The 14,767-nt window shown below is 45.7% G+C and overlaps 1 protein-coding gene across 4 annotated transcripts in view; it reads right to left on the bottom strand.

Moving 5' to 3' along the window:
* TACC1 (transforming acidic coiled-coil containing protein 1) overlaps window positions 1-14,394 on the bottom strand; it is a 97,849-nt gene extending 83,455 nt beyond the window's left edge. The window contains exon 1 of one of the 4 annotated variants that reach the window (XM_045197223.3): window positions 14,016-14,394. The gene's annotated coding sequence lies outside the window, so the exon portion shown is untranslated. The remainder of the gene's footprint in view (window positions 1-14,015) is intronic. The other 3 variants (XM_045197224.3, XM_045197225.3, XM_053916865.2) reach the window with 3 other exon arrangements.
* Between the last annotated feature and the right edge of the window lie 373 nt (window positions 14,395-14,767).

Genomic DNA, 14,767 nt, shown 5'->3' with positions numbered 1-14,767 from the left:
ACAGATTTTCAATGCAGACAAAACTGCCTGATATCGGAAGAACATGTCATCTAGGACTTTCACAGCTAGAGAGAAGTCAATGCCTGGCTTCAAAGCTTCAAGGGACAGGCTGACTCTCTTGTTAGTAACTTCAAGCCAATGCTAGGGCCCTTAAAAATTAGGCTAAACCCACTCTGCCTGTGCTCTGCCAGTGACGACAAAGCCTGGGCGACAGCACATCTGTTTACAACGTGGTTTGCTGAATCTTTTAAGCCCACTGTTGAGATTTACTGCTCAGAAAAAAAGATTCCTTTCCAAATATTACTGCTCATTGACAACATACTCGGTCACCCAGGAGCGCTGATAGAGAGGTACAACAAGGACTAATGTTTTCCTGCCTGCTAACACAACATTCATTCTGCAGCCCATAGATCAAGGAGTCATTCTGACTTTCAAGTATTATTATTTAAGAAATACATTTTGTAAGGCTATACCTGCCACAGATAGTGATTCCTCTGATGGATGTTGGCAAAGTAAATTACAGTCCTTCTGGAAAGGATTCACCATTCTAGATGCCATTAAGAACATTTGTGATTCATGGGAAGAGATCAAAATTGCATTATTAGCAGGAGTTTCAAAGAGGTTGACTCCAGCCCTCATGGATAACTCTGAGGGGTTCAAGACTTCAGGGGTTCAGTGGAGGAAGCAACTGCAGATGTGGGGGAAATAGCAAGCGAACTAGAATAAGAGGTGGAGCCTGAAGAGGTGACTGAATCTCTGCAATCTTGTGATAAAACTTTAACACAGTGGTCCCCCAGCATTTTTGGCACCAGAGACCGATTTTGTGAAAGACGATGAGCTCAGACAATAATGAGAAGCTTGGCTGGCTCAACCCTCTGCTCACCTCCTGCCTTGCGGCCTGGTCTCTAACAGGTCCCTAACTCCTGGCCTAGGGGTTAGGGACCCTGCGTTAATGGATGAGGAGTTTCTTCTTATGGATGAGTAAAAAAAAAAAAGTGGTTCCTTGAGATGGAAACTACTCCTGGCAAAGATGCTGTGGAGATTATTGAAATGACAACAGAGCATTTAGAATATTATACAAACCTGGTGACAAAGCAGCAGCAGCGTTTGAGAGCGTTGGCTCCCGTTTTGCAGGACGTTCTACCGTGTGTAAAATGCTGCCAAACGACACCCCATGCTCAGGGAAACAGCCCACGAAAGGAAGAGTCACTCAATGCAGCAAACTTCATTGTTTTCTTAGTTGAAGAAATTGCCACCGCTACCCCAACCTTCAGCAACCACCACCCTGATCAGTCAGCAGCTGCTAACATCAAGGCAGGACCCTCCCCACGAGCAAAATGATTATTAAGGCTCAGCAAGCATTTGGTTATGGTTAGTGTTTTTTAGCAATCGAGTATTTTTAAATCAAGGCACATGCATTGTTTTTGAGAGATAATGTGATTGCAAAATTAATAGACTATAGATTAGCCCTGGCTGGTGTGGCTCAGTGGATTGAGTGCTGGCCTGCGAACCAAGGAGTTGCCAGTTCTATTCCCAGTCAGGGCACATGCTTGGGTTGCAGGCCAGGTCCCCAGTAGGGGGAGTGCAATAGGCAACCACATATTGATGTTTCTCTCCCTCTCTTTCTCCTTCCCTTCCCCTCTCTCTAAAAATAAATAAACACAATCTTTTTAAAAATAGACTATAGTATAGTGTACATGTAGCTTTTATATGCATTGGCAAACCAAAAAGATTGTGACTTGCTTTATTGTGACATTTGCTTTATTGTGGTGGTCTGGAACTGAACCCATATCACATCCCAGGTATGTCTGTACTTCCTGAAGTTTAGCTCTGGCTGACGCTGTCCATAAAACCTCCCCTGAGCCATCATTGCTAAGCAAAATCATGCCCTATTCCAAATGAACTTCCTCCAACTAAACGTTTTCATTCTCCTCCCTTAGTGCTCTCCTGAGTGTTTCATCCACTCATTCATTCATTCATGCAATAAATGTATTTATAAGTGCCTGTCCGTATGATTGTCTATTTGAATTCATCATTGCAAGAATGCTGGATGAAGCGAGAGCTGCCTGAGGCCTGCTGCCAGCCTCAAGATGACCCCCTGGCAAATCTATACCCTAATTCTGCCTTACATCATTGTTTCGGCACCGCCTAAACATACGGAAAAAATCAAAACTGAGAGACTGATTCCTACAACAAAGCTGGAAAGGCTCTTCGAGGCCATCTAGTTCCACCTTCTTATATTTATATAAATGAACCAAGGCCGCGACGTTGGAGACATGCCCAAGGTTATGGAGACTGTGCCAAAGCTGGAGCCAGGGCTCAGATTTCCCCACTCCTACCCAGTCCTTTGTTCTTCCCTTGGTCCTTATTTCCTTCAAGTCACACTTAACCCAGATACAAAGATTATATATCTGCTATTTCAATTAGAAAAATTTTATACATTACTTTAAAAACCATCCCAGTTATACTTGATGTCAAAGAGAGAAATTCCCTTTGGTGACTTGTCTTTGAATTTATCCTCAATTTACACTGAAGAGTGAACACGCCAACAACCCCGGGCAGAACCTTTCTCTGGCCTTGAAACCCTTGGGACTGAAGAAAATTAAGTCAGGTGAAAGTCACATGCTAACTTACAAGGCAGGTTTTCAGTGCAAGTTTCTAGCCAAATGACTTTTGCCTAAAGGCTGATTCTCAGAAATTCCTCTATAATTCCACCAGCCACTCTGTGTGTGACTGTTCCCTAACACTTTCTGCCAGCAAAACTGAATTCTGCCAAAAAAGAAAGTCTTTGTTCCCTGTTTCAAGGTGATGCAACTGTCAACTTTAATAAGTTGGCAGTTTCCAGAAGAGAGCTTGTGCTTCTGACCTGTGACCCTGTTCTTCTACTGTGGGAACAGCTGCCAAGTTCACGATTTCAATCTGTATTCTCAGGGAGTGGAATGCAAGCACTTTAAAAAAAAAAAAAAAACTTCTTTCCTTTTTCATTTCATTTACTTGTCATTTCTATTCTTACATTATGGTTCAGGGACAGTACACCCTTTGTATGCTTTTTATTGATTTTTTTAAAAAGCAGGCTATTTTTTCTGACCTGGTGTTTTCAGAGACAGAACCTGCCTATAATTCAAACATCCTGGACTCAGTAACCCCAAGTGTCATCTTGGAATATTAACTTTTAGCACTTTTTGGGGTCTCATGTCTCATGTAGCTTTGGAGCAGTGACCCAGAGTGACCTTTGGTTATTTAAGCATGGATTCCATCCCCACTGTCTGGTCTTAGGGGTGGAGGGTGAGGAGAGTTCATCCACCAATACTTTATTTGCACTCTCTGGCCTGGTAGGTTCTGGCTTTAGCCATCCCACTAAGAAATAACGATGCAGACAGGAAAACCAGGAGGCTGGCAAGAGTCCTGAGGGCCTGGGTTCAAGGCAGGATTTTAATTTGTGAAACTTTGATATTAAAATCAGTGTGCCTGATCCGCTGTACAGAAATAGCATGAGTATAAAAAATGCTACTGTTCTCCGGCTGGGCAAAACACACAGGGTCTGTGGAGTTGGAGTGAGCTACAAAGAAAGCAGAAGCAGGTGTTCAAAGGAAGTCTCTAAAGAGACACAAAGTAAACATAAAAATTTCCTTAGGCTTAGAAGTAAAGACTGTCCTAAGAGGCCAAGTGAAGATTCTAATTATGTATCTTAGGACATTGGGAGCTAGATAGAGCCGTCAAGTTTCAAGAATAAAACAGGCCTTTAATCTTAAGCAAGTAAAACAAAAGGAAGAGTAAGCACAGGTAGAAGAGAATATCAGAGCCACTCCTTCTTCAGAAAAGTCTGAACGGTTTCCACCTTCCTGCAGAGAAAGACGGGAATGGAACTGGACTGATTCTGCACCTGCAGGTGAAAATCCCAGGGCACCCACGGGCATGGGAGTCGGGGTGGAAGGAAATGAAACTATCACACCTTGCTAGGTGTGATACATGCAAAGGTCAGTAGGGAGTATTGTTGTTTCGCTTTTTCCATGTTCCAGGAAGGGGACGAGTTCAGTCAGGATTTGGTTGTTCAACTCAACTCACAAGCTTCTGGTCTGTGTGCCACAATGAAAAGTCCCTGGAGAAAGGAGGAACTCTGATCCTACTTGCAGGTCAGAGCAGGGCATGAAATGGTCAGTGCAGGAAGGAAAGCAGAGGCCTGAGTGAGATGGAATGCACGTAAGAAACGGAATACGTGGGTTGCCTGGATCAAACCTGGCCAAGCGATGGTCACAGGGCCGAAGAGCTGAAAGGGAGGGGCCAATGGGATCATCCGATCATCCATTTCTAAATCCCACCTGATACAGGAATCCTTTACTCAAGATTCCTGACCAATGGTTGGCCAACCTGTGTTTGGAATTTTCAAAGATATTTCTGGCAGAAACAGAGTTGCTGCACTCAGATCCCTCTCCAGGAAAGGACTTAGCAACCCAGCTCCAAGGAATGTGGTTAGCTGAGCATCTCCAGCTGTTAGTGCCTTCAGGGTCTGCTTCTGCTCTTGAGCTGAGATTAGTCTTCTCCGACAGTCCCCAGCCAATGGCTGAGCAAGGTAGTAGTACAAAAGGCCTGACCATTTCTGCCCAACATGGGACCCCTCTAATGGGCAATCTTTGCTTTGGAGCTCCTTGTTGGTCAGGCAGAGACTAAGTCGCACCTGCATCACACACGTGAAGGGTTTCCTGCCCAAACTTGCTTTTGCTCCTTTTTCTTTCCCAGGTGTTATTTGTCCACAAGCCTTGATATGCAGAACACAGGGGTTATTTCTAGGGCGTGAAACTATTCTACATGATACCATAATGGTGGGAGCAGGACACTACTGATTTGTCAAAACCTGTAGAACTTTACAGCCCGAAGAGTGAACCTAATGTGTGCAAATTGAAGAAAAATCATTTAAGAGATTGGAGGATCCCAGGATGGAATGCGCACTATGACAAAGCAATGTAACTGTATTGCAAATGTTTGAAACAACATCACTGAAGGGGCTGGCCTAGCAGCTTTGGAGATGAGTGGCATGTGTAGGACTAAGGGCAAAGGGAATTGTGCACGAGCATTAAATCTAGCTGATAAAGTCGGTTCCCATGGGAGGACGTGTTAATGATTCTAATGCCCCTATACATGTATCCTGAAATTGATGTGAATGGCTAACAGATGACGGGAGTTGGATTTCTCATTGTTGGGATGGGAACTTATAGATAAGGAAAGGGAGGTCTAGAAAGATCCATGTGGTAATGAATTAGAGTTGGAGACATCAGCATCAATTCATGTTTTGCTTAATATAGAGTCAGATGGTCACATATAGAAATAGCTATGAATGGGTGTATATACACAGGTTAATACACACACATATATCTTCTTGCTCTATTAACTGAAAGGGACTAGAAGCAACAGCTCCTCAGTAGCAACAAGCATCCCTGGCACCCAGATCTTGGTTTTCAATACTATTCTCTAATAAAAGGAGCCAAGGCTGCTTGGAGAAATGGCCATTTCTAGGACTGGGGCAGGAAATACACAAAATGAGCCTTGAGCATTTTACACAGCCAGAATGTAAACAAGTGTGCCAAAAACAAAGAAACAAATAAAAAACAAAATACCAAAACCCACAGTGATGGAGGTATGACAAAGGGACCCAGAAGTCGATTGAAAGAATTCCCAATGGCCAAAGCTGGGACAAATTGAACAAAAAATTAATAAATTAGTATTGAAATAGAACCTTAAGTATAAAATAAAGTGCATGAGTCTCTGCTAGTATAAATGAATAATTTAACAAATAAATAAATCAAGAGAAGAGACATATTCCATGAAGAAGAATTGCAGATAGTTTATACAGATAGTCCACCCTCAAAGAGGCAAATGCTTAACTCCCCACTCCCTTAGCATGAGCTGTGTGCGCGGGGTGACTTCCTCCCGAAGCGCACCGCACGGAAAGGGGACAAGGAGGGACTTTGCAGTGGAGAAGCCTTATGAACACCGCTTCAGCCAGGACATCAAGGTGAACACCAACAGGGATAAGTCATGCGGACAGTGTGCACCCTTGATACCAGGCAGTGAAATGGCACTTCACTTCTGTGACATTCCCAAAAACCCACAATCCCAGTGTACTTGTGAGAAAAACATAAGACAAATCCCACCTGAGAAACATCCTCCAAATACTGGGTGAACAGACTGACAGCACTCTCCAATTTGAGAATGTGATAAAGGGACTGTTTACAAAGGTAGGCGTGAGTAGAGTCTGAGAGACCTCAAGAGACAGCAGTTTTCCAGGGCTATATAGTGAAGGACGCAGCCATGTACAGAGGGCTGCCTGATAGGAGTCAAGGTCTTCAGTCAGAGAACACAACCTGCCCGTGACAGCCCAGCAGGAACAGCACAAGAGGAACAAATACCTTTGGATCACTCCCCCCTTCCCCCCTGATTTCCACCTGTGGCCTCCATTGGCTGAACCTAACCGGAACTCAATGCAAGATCAGCCTCCTGGACACAGAGGAGAGTGGAGAGGGGTGGAGAGCAGATTTAAAAGGTTAAATGGAAAAACCAGCACCCACATGATTTTAATCCCCTTTCAAGACCACCCGCATAACAGATTGGTTTTGAGAGACAGAGCGGCCCCTGGGCCTCAGTTCTATGACGTTGGGGAAGTCACTACTTCTCTAAGTCTCGTTCTCCTCATCTGTAAAACAAAGGGTTTGCACTAGGAAGTCTCTGAGATCCCTTTCAGGCCTGATGCACACAACTCTAGAAGCAACGAAATGTCTTGCCAGGCTGCGGCTGATACGTGCCTAGAGCCCTGACAGCTGTTTATTTACTGAAGTCTATGCAGACCTCTTTTTTCCATGACGCGTCTCTACATCTGTGCCAGGCTGTGCAGTGCACGTTGGCTAGTGAGCCGCTCCAAGGCAAAGAGCAGGCTTTGCTCACTGATGTATGCAGACATAACGCAGGCCTGCTGGTAGAGGAAACCTGAGTCTGGCAATCCAGACTGGGCTCTGGACAAACAACTGCGAGAGGTGAGGAGGTAGGCTGAAGGTCAAGCCACTCACCAACGTCAGGGTCAGCAGTTAGTGGGCACGCCTGCTTGTTCCTGAAGAAACTTGAGGGGGCCACCGCAGCTGGCAGCAGCTGGTGTAGGCCCCAGGCTGGCCCAGCAATTCGACTGGCAGACTCAGCAACATCTCGGCTGCCAGCCACCACGCAGATGGTAATAATTAGCCAGAAAGTCCAACTATGGAAAGTTCCAAGGGTCCAAGAGAGCCTCGCATTGAACAATGAACACACAGGCCTTTCCCTGCTGCCTTGGGACATTTTGTCCTGTATGTGTCTGCTTTTTCAACTGCTGCCTGCTTCAGGCTCTTCAAAACTCATTTTGAAAATAGAAGGTGAGGCTAAGGAAGGGAATATTCCTATTACCTTCCCAGGGCTGAAAGCGCAGGAGGTGTAAGCCCTCCACTCCTAACCCTCTATATCTTGGGTGACCTGGGATATACAACAGATTTCCTCCCTCTTCCTAACTCCACCCATAGTCATTAAACTAGGACCCTCCGTAACTACTGATGGGCCCCACATGACTACTGGTTTAAAGCGTGATGTAGGTGTCTAAGAAAAACCTATGTTCCAAAATCCTTTAAAACTCTCCCAAAACATTGGACAGATCCATGCAAAAAAAATGAAACTAGACCACCTTATTATACCATATGCAAGAATAAACTCAAAATGGACTAAAGGCTGAAATGTAATACTCAAAACCATAAAAGTACTAGGAAAAAACACAACTAGTAAAGTCTTTGACATTTCTCTTAGCAATATTTTTTCTAACATATCTCCTTGGGCAAGGAAAACAGAAAAATAATAAATGGGACTACATCAAACTAAAAAGATTTTGCACAACAAAGGAAGCCATCGACAAAAACAAGCCACCCTACTGGATGGGAGAGACAACTGCCAGGTATATATTCTGTAAGGGTTAATATCCAAAATTCATAAAGAACGCATACAACTCAACTGCCCAAAACCACACAACTTAATTTAAAAATGAGCAGAGGACCTGAATAGATGCTTCTCCAACGAGGACACACAGATGGTCAATAGACACATAAGAAGATGCTCCATGTCACTAGCCATCAGAGAAATGAAAATTAAAACCATAATGAGATATCACCTCACACCTGTCAGAATGGCCATCATCAATAGATCAACAAACAAGTGCTGGGAAGGTTGTGGAGAAAAGGGAACCCTCGTGCACTGTTGGTGGGAATGCAGACTGGTGCAGCCACTGTGGAAAACAGTATGAAGTTATTTCAAAAATGTAAAAATGAAACTGCTGTATGACCTAGTGATTCCACTTTTGGGTATTTATGTAAAGAAACCCAAAACACTGATTTGAAAGAATGTATGCACCCCTATGTCCATTGCAGTATTGTTTACAATAGCCAATATGTGGAAGCAGCCCAAGTGCTCATCAGTGGATGAGTGGGTAAAAAAGCTGTGGTACACACAATGGAATACTACTCGGCCATGAAAAAGAATAAAATCTTGCCATTTGTGACAGCATGGATGGACCCACAGGGTGTTACACTAAGTGAAATAAGTCAGAGAAAAACAACTACCATATGATTTCAAGTATATGTAAAATCTAAAGAACAAAATAAACAAAAACAGAAACAGACTCCCAGATACAGAGAACAGACTGGTGGTTGCCAAAGCAGAGGGGGTTTGAGGCTGGGCGAGAAAGGTGAGGGGATTAAGAAGTACAGTTTGGTAGTTACAGAACAGTCATGTGGATGTGAGTTACAGCATAGGATATACAGTTGATAATACTGTAATATCTCCGTATAGCGCCAGCTGGGTGCTGGAAATCCCAGGGGGGGCATCTTGTGAAGCATATGGCTGTCTAGCCACTAGGCTGTACACCGGAAACGTATATACAGAATAATACTGAATATAAACAGTAATTGAAAAGTAACCCTTAAACTTTAAAAACCTTCCCCAAACTGCTGATTTCTAAGTTCCATTATTGTTTCCAGCCAAATAAATAAATAAATAAATAAATAAAAGAGAAGAAAAAGAAAAAGAAGATTGATTCTTGTTGTAAGCACGTGCAGCCTTGGGAGATGAGTGCTTTAAGGTTGTGCGGTGAGTTAAGGGCCTGAAGGCCTTCCGACAGATGAGGAAGGAAGGGGAGTCTAGACGTGAGAGGCAGAGAAGGTGGGAGGGAAAGGGCCTCTAGGGAAAAGAAAAGGACAAAGACAGGGCTCTGAGCGCCTAGGAAGAACATCACGCACTTCCGCTGCCGCCCAGAGCTGACCTGGTTGAGTCGGGGCTCTAAATGTTCTACAGTTTCAGAAAAGCATCTTCTCTATCAAGTAACACATGACAAGCGTTACGCCTGGACTTCAGACCCTCAGAAAGGAGTTTGCCTTCCCAGCTTTGGAGAGGTTAACAAGTGAATCACTGTGGTGCGTGGTTAGGGGTACCTAGGAAGTCTCCTTTCTCCAAAATGCTTTTCCTCTTCACTAGGACAGTGAAGTCTAAGTCTCCTACAGGAGCACCTGCACACCAATTCTCTTCTTAGCCACTGTCCAGCGGCCTGCTGAAAGGCAAGAGGATGCTTGGATGAGCCACTGGTAGGATTAAGTTTAGATTTGGGATGCTGGGGTTAGGGCCGGAGCAGAGCTCAGTGTGAGGCCACCGCTGGGCCCTTCTCTGTGTTGGAGAGTGACTGAGACCCCTGCAGAAGGGGAGAGAGGAGTCCTGGAGACAGGGGGGCCTCTGGGAGCGCACCAGGAAAGGTTAAGAAGACAACCTGCTTCCCAGGTTTACCCACACCTTTTGCTTGCACAGGTGCAGATGCCTCTCTTCACGTGAGCCCTGCTCCCCAAAATGCCTGAGGGTGTTGTGCTCAGAGGGTGTTGCGCTCAGACCTTGTCTGGAAGATCCCTCCATCCATTTCTTTTAAGATTTTATTTATTTATTTTTAGAGAGAGGGGAAGGGAGGGAGAAAGAGAGGGAGAGAATGGTTGCTTCTCATGTGGCCCCCACTGGGGACCTGGCCTGCAACCTGGCCCGCTAACCAGGCATATGCCCTGACTGGGAATCGAACCAGCAACACTTTGGTTCACAGCCCACGCTCAGTCCACTGAGCTACACCAGCCAGGGCCCTCCATCCCCTTCTAAATACAGGGGGGACTCTTCAAACAAGCAGAAATGACTTATCTCGGGGTGACGGATTTACTAGAACCATCATGTCAGATTTAAACACCCATACCCAAACCAGACAGTCCTGAGTTAGAGCCCCAGTCCCAGCAATTACCAGCTGTGAGATTTTGTGCACGTTATTTCCTTCTGTAAAACCTTTCTGTCACCATTTGCAAACTGGGGGTAGCAACAGCTCTCACCTGATAGGTGGCCACGAGGACTGAACAAATGAGATAATGCCTATGAAGCACTTAGCACAAGGCATGGCTCATAGTAAGTGCTCAATAAATGTCAGTTATTAATTTATTTCTTGCCCACTTTCTCTCCCAGGAAAGGTAGGCCAGCCGATGCACACTACTTTCAAAATCACTGCAAATTCCATCTGGACTTGAGCTGTGCTCACAGGTTTGTTCTTGAAAAAGCCCCAGAATTCATTTGTAAATCATGATCTCCTTACTGTGTTTTTAATCAGCTTTATTTAGCTCTTAAATTTTATATCTCAGCTTGAAATCCTAAAATCATCCTTCCAAAAACACAAGTGGTTCAGCCAAAGTCATTTAATCACTGATAAAAGCAAGCATTAAAAAGAAAATAACAATAGGTCTAACAGTTGGCACTAATTTCCATAACTACAAAGACCAATAAATTATACTTCATTTCATCAAAAGATCCAGTTTGGCAAATCCAACCCTAAAGATTTGTTGTTTCAGTTCTCCCTCTTTAATCCCTGGCAGAACTCCTAAGCTCTTTCTCGTGGGTCCTAAGCTATCTGTCTAGGACCCTGCGACCCTCCTGGCTGGGGCCCGGGCACCACCCGCATACCCACAGCACACGGTCAAACCACGGGGGCCCATTTTACGGTCTCAGACACTCGTTACGTCTTGTTTCCAGACTGGCACCCAACTACCTTACCTAAAAGTAACCCTTGTTACAACCACTTCTTGTACACATAACAACATATTTACTGACTGCTTACCATGTGCCAGACACAGTTCTAAATGTTTATGTGGACTAAGAGGTCATAATATCTTTATGAAACAGGTACTGTTATTTTCATCCCTCCACCTAGGATGTCATTGTTTTGGTAATATTCATAAGACAACCTAGCTAACACGTGGCAGAGCAGGAAGTTGAACGGGGGCAGTCTGGCTCCAGAGCTGGCTCTTTGCCACAAACTCCTATGACCTCTCGGAGGAGAGGTCAAGTTTATCAGAGATACAGCTTGGACAAGAACCCCGACTCCGCTTTATCACAGAGGTGCCCTTCCTTCCATGGAACATTCTGTCCTGGCCCTGTCACGGTTCCTCCCAGCCTATTCTCCGGGGCATCCTTTGCCAAAAATACAAAAGAGCTGTGCTCACAATATTCCTCTCACCTCCGTCACAGGGGCTACGCAAATACTCAAGGCAGTTTGCTCGGACTCAGGGGACACAGCTTCAATCCCACCTTTTCCACCACGAACTGGCTGGGTGACCTTGAGCAAGTCGCTTAACGGCTCTACCTTCAGATCCTCATCAGCAGAGTGGGCATCGTGCCGAAGGCTGCCTTACAGGGCTTTCGTGGGGGGGGGGTGCATGAGCTATGTGTCATGTGCTCAGCACAAGGTCCCCATAAGGAAGCTGTTACCTTTAAGGAAGATCTATAATAATGATTATGATTATTGATCACTCAGCCCATAACTGTGAGCAGAAGTGAGAAGGGCACATTCAGAAAAGACTCAGAGAGAGGCCAGGTTGTAATCTCAGCCCTCGGGGGCCCTGCCCCTCATCTGTCGCTGCACGTGAGGGCGGGCTGCCTGAGATGGGGGTGCTCCCCTCCTGAGCCTGGCTGCACGTGCCTCCCCAGGGCAGGGGATGATCATTAAGTAGGAGGCAGATGAGGAGGGCTAAGCGAGAAATCCGTCTGTAAACCAGCTCTCTTCCATAAGCCATCATTTCAGGCCAGACATAGCATTCCTAGTTCCAGGTCAGCAGTTGAAAGCTTTTCCTAACTTCCAGCCGGGCACCCCACCGTAGAAGTCAGGTAAAGATGTAGCTGCTTTCTTGGGAAGGAGAAAAGGTGGGTCCCACAGGCTCCTGGTTGACCTCCTTCCTAAAGGAGATCCTGTGCTCCTTCCGAAGAGCAATGATGTTCTTGGACTGCAGCTAAAGAAACGTTTTCTAAGAGACGCAAATGTGTATAAAACACAAGCCCTGTCCTGGGGAGCTTAGAGTCTAGTGAGCTGGCAGCTGCAGTCTGGCACTGGCTGGCAACTGAGCCCCGACGTGCCTGGTGGAAGGTACCAACCTAACAAGGCACTGTGGCTCCCCTTGCAGGGCCTGAGGCTCTTCAGTGGTAAGGGATCCCTCCACCCATAAGACACACTCTCGGGACTGGGGAGAGCAGGCTTGCATTGTTCATCTGCTTCAGAAAAATACTCCTTTACAATGAATTTACCTTTCACAACACCTCCCTGAGGTGGGTTTATCACTACTATCCCATTTCCCAGATAGGGAAACTGAGGGTGAGAACACTGAACCTGTCCAAAGTCACCCAGCTAGACAAGGCTGGAACTGCACTCCAGACTGGGACTGCCTCAGTTCAGACCCCTCCTCTGCCACTTACTAGTCGTGTCCCCTGCCTCAATCTCCTCATCTGTAAGATGGGGATGATGCTGCTGATACCTCCCACCCTTAGAATGGTGCCTGGCATATAGCAAGTGCTCAGCAAGAGTTAGTGGCTGCCTTGCGATCACCAACTAATAAGTTGTGACTAGTTTTGTTCAATTCATTCCCCCAGTTATTTAGCCTGTTAGAGATCAGTGCACAGCGGCATGTGGCTAAAGACAAAAATGTGTGGTTTAGAGAAACCAATGCCGCAGAAGTGCAGAGAAAGGGCATTTGAAAGACAATGATCGCTTCATAAATTTTGGAGTGCTCCTTGTGCAGAAACCATGCTAAGCCTTCCGAGTCACTCCAATGTCAGCACACGTGTTGCCAAAGGTAGCCTTTCAGTGATGACAGCTAGGAGCATGTCCCTAAGGCAGCCAAGGGCACATGCAGCTTTCTGGGTAAACCAGTCAGCTCCGCCACGGACAGCTAAGTCTCACACGGCCCCTGGCCTCTGCCCATAAATGCCCAGCACTGGTGCTCAAGGCGCCACACCTCCATGCCTAGAGGGGCAACTCTAGGTGTATGTTCCCATCCATGATGGCGAGTGGGGGAGAGGGAAGGAGGGAGCATAGGGAGAGCCAGAAGAATACATGGTTCAGGTCCTGGGAAACAGCTCAACCCCAGTTCATCACAGCAAAAATGCCTTTTCCTAGACTTGCCTTTTGGTCACTTCTCTCTGAATGTATTCAGAGCTGAAAGTATTTATAAATGCTCCTGGACATTCCAGGGAAAAAGAGAAAAGGAAAGGAAGAAAGAGAGAAAGAAAAAAAGAAAGAAAGAGAAAGAGAGAAAGAAAAGAAGAAAGGAAGGAAGAAAAGGGTGGAGGGAGGGGGAGAGAGCAAGAGGAAGGAAGGAAAGAAGGAAGGAAGAAGACAAGAAGGAAGAAAGAAAATCAGGAAATTCCAAGAATTCTGCCATAACACTTTCCACATCAGACCTCAAACAAAATGTGGGCTTCCAGGGACCCAGGAATTAAAGTTAAATTTGGAAAGATGGTGGGAAAAGAAATGCCTGAACTTTCCCCCTGAGTCCACCCACCCACGACACACACCCATCAGCGAATATGCCCTCAGCCCAAGCCTTAAAGGACAAGCGTCTCGTTTTGCTCAATACATGTCAGACGATCGCAAGAATGTCCAGTCCCTCAGTTCCTACCTCTTCGGCCGTGGTCCCAGGGTCGCGTCTCTCTGGCTCTGGCACCACCTGCTACAGATCTATCATCTTTCCTTGGGAAGCAGAGCCGCTGGTCAGGGAGGGGTTCCGTGGAAGGAAGGGGAGGGCAGGACTGAGATCAGCAACGTGGGAGGGGATGGTCTCTGAATCGAGCTTGGTTACAGGGAAAAGGATGTTTTGCAATTTGGGGCTTTAATTTCCAGAAGCAGAACAGGAAATGTCCACTGGGGCTGAGAGCTCAAGAGAGAAATCGACTGTAGCCTGCCTGCAGAGGGGGATCTTCGAGAGCTCTCTCTCCTGTGGCCCGTCTGGAATTTAAAGCTCTGTCTGAATTCTGGTGGCTTCCCCCGCCCCTTACTTTTTCCCTTGGCCCCTTTTATTTTCCTTAATGGAATGTCAGTTTCATTCCTGACATGCTGGAAAAATTTTCCTCTGCCTAAACTTGGCTCAGGAACACCCCCTCCTTATGAGAGAATTTCTCCTGTTACACAGTTCAGCATTTTTTTTTTTTTTCCTAAGAGAGCTATTTGTTTTGCCAACTTTTGTGCTAGGGACATTTTTTATGGATTTCTACCCCTCCCCCCATGAACCTCTGAATTCCAAGAAATATACATACCCACATGCCTCTTGACTGTTTCTCCCCCTTCTAGTTAAAAAAATAACAACAACAATAATAATAACTAGTAAAAGGTTGCAGTGAAAATGTCCTTAAACTGTGGGCTCAGAGGGTCCTG

The sequence above is a fragment of the Desmodus rotundus genome, chromosome 13 (genome assembly GCF_022682495.2).
Source record: "Desmodus rotundus isolate HL8 chromosome 13, HLdesRot8A.1, whole genome shotgun sequence".
NCBI lineage: Eukaryota > Metazoa > Chordata > Mammalia > Chiroptera > Phyllostomidae > Desmodus > Desmodus rotundus.
This window is presented reverse-complemented; position numbering and strand designations above follow the sequence as displayed.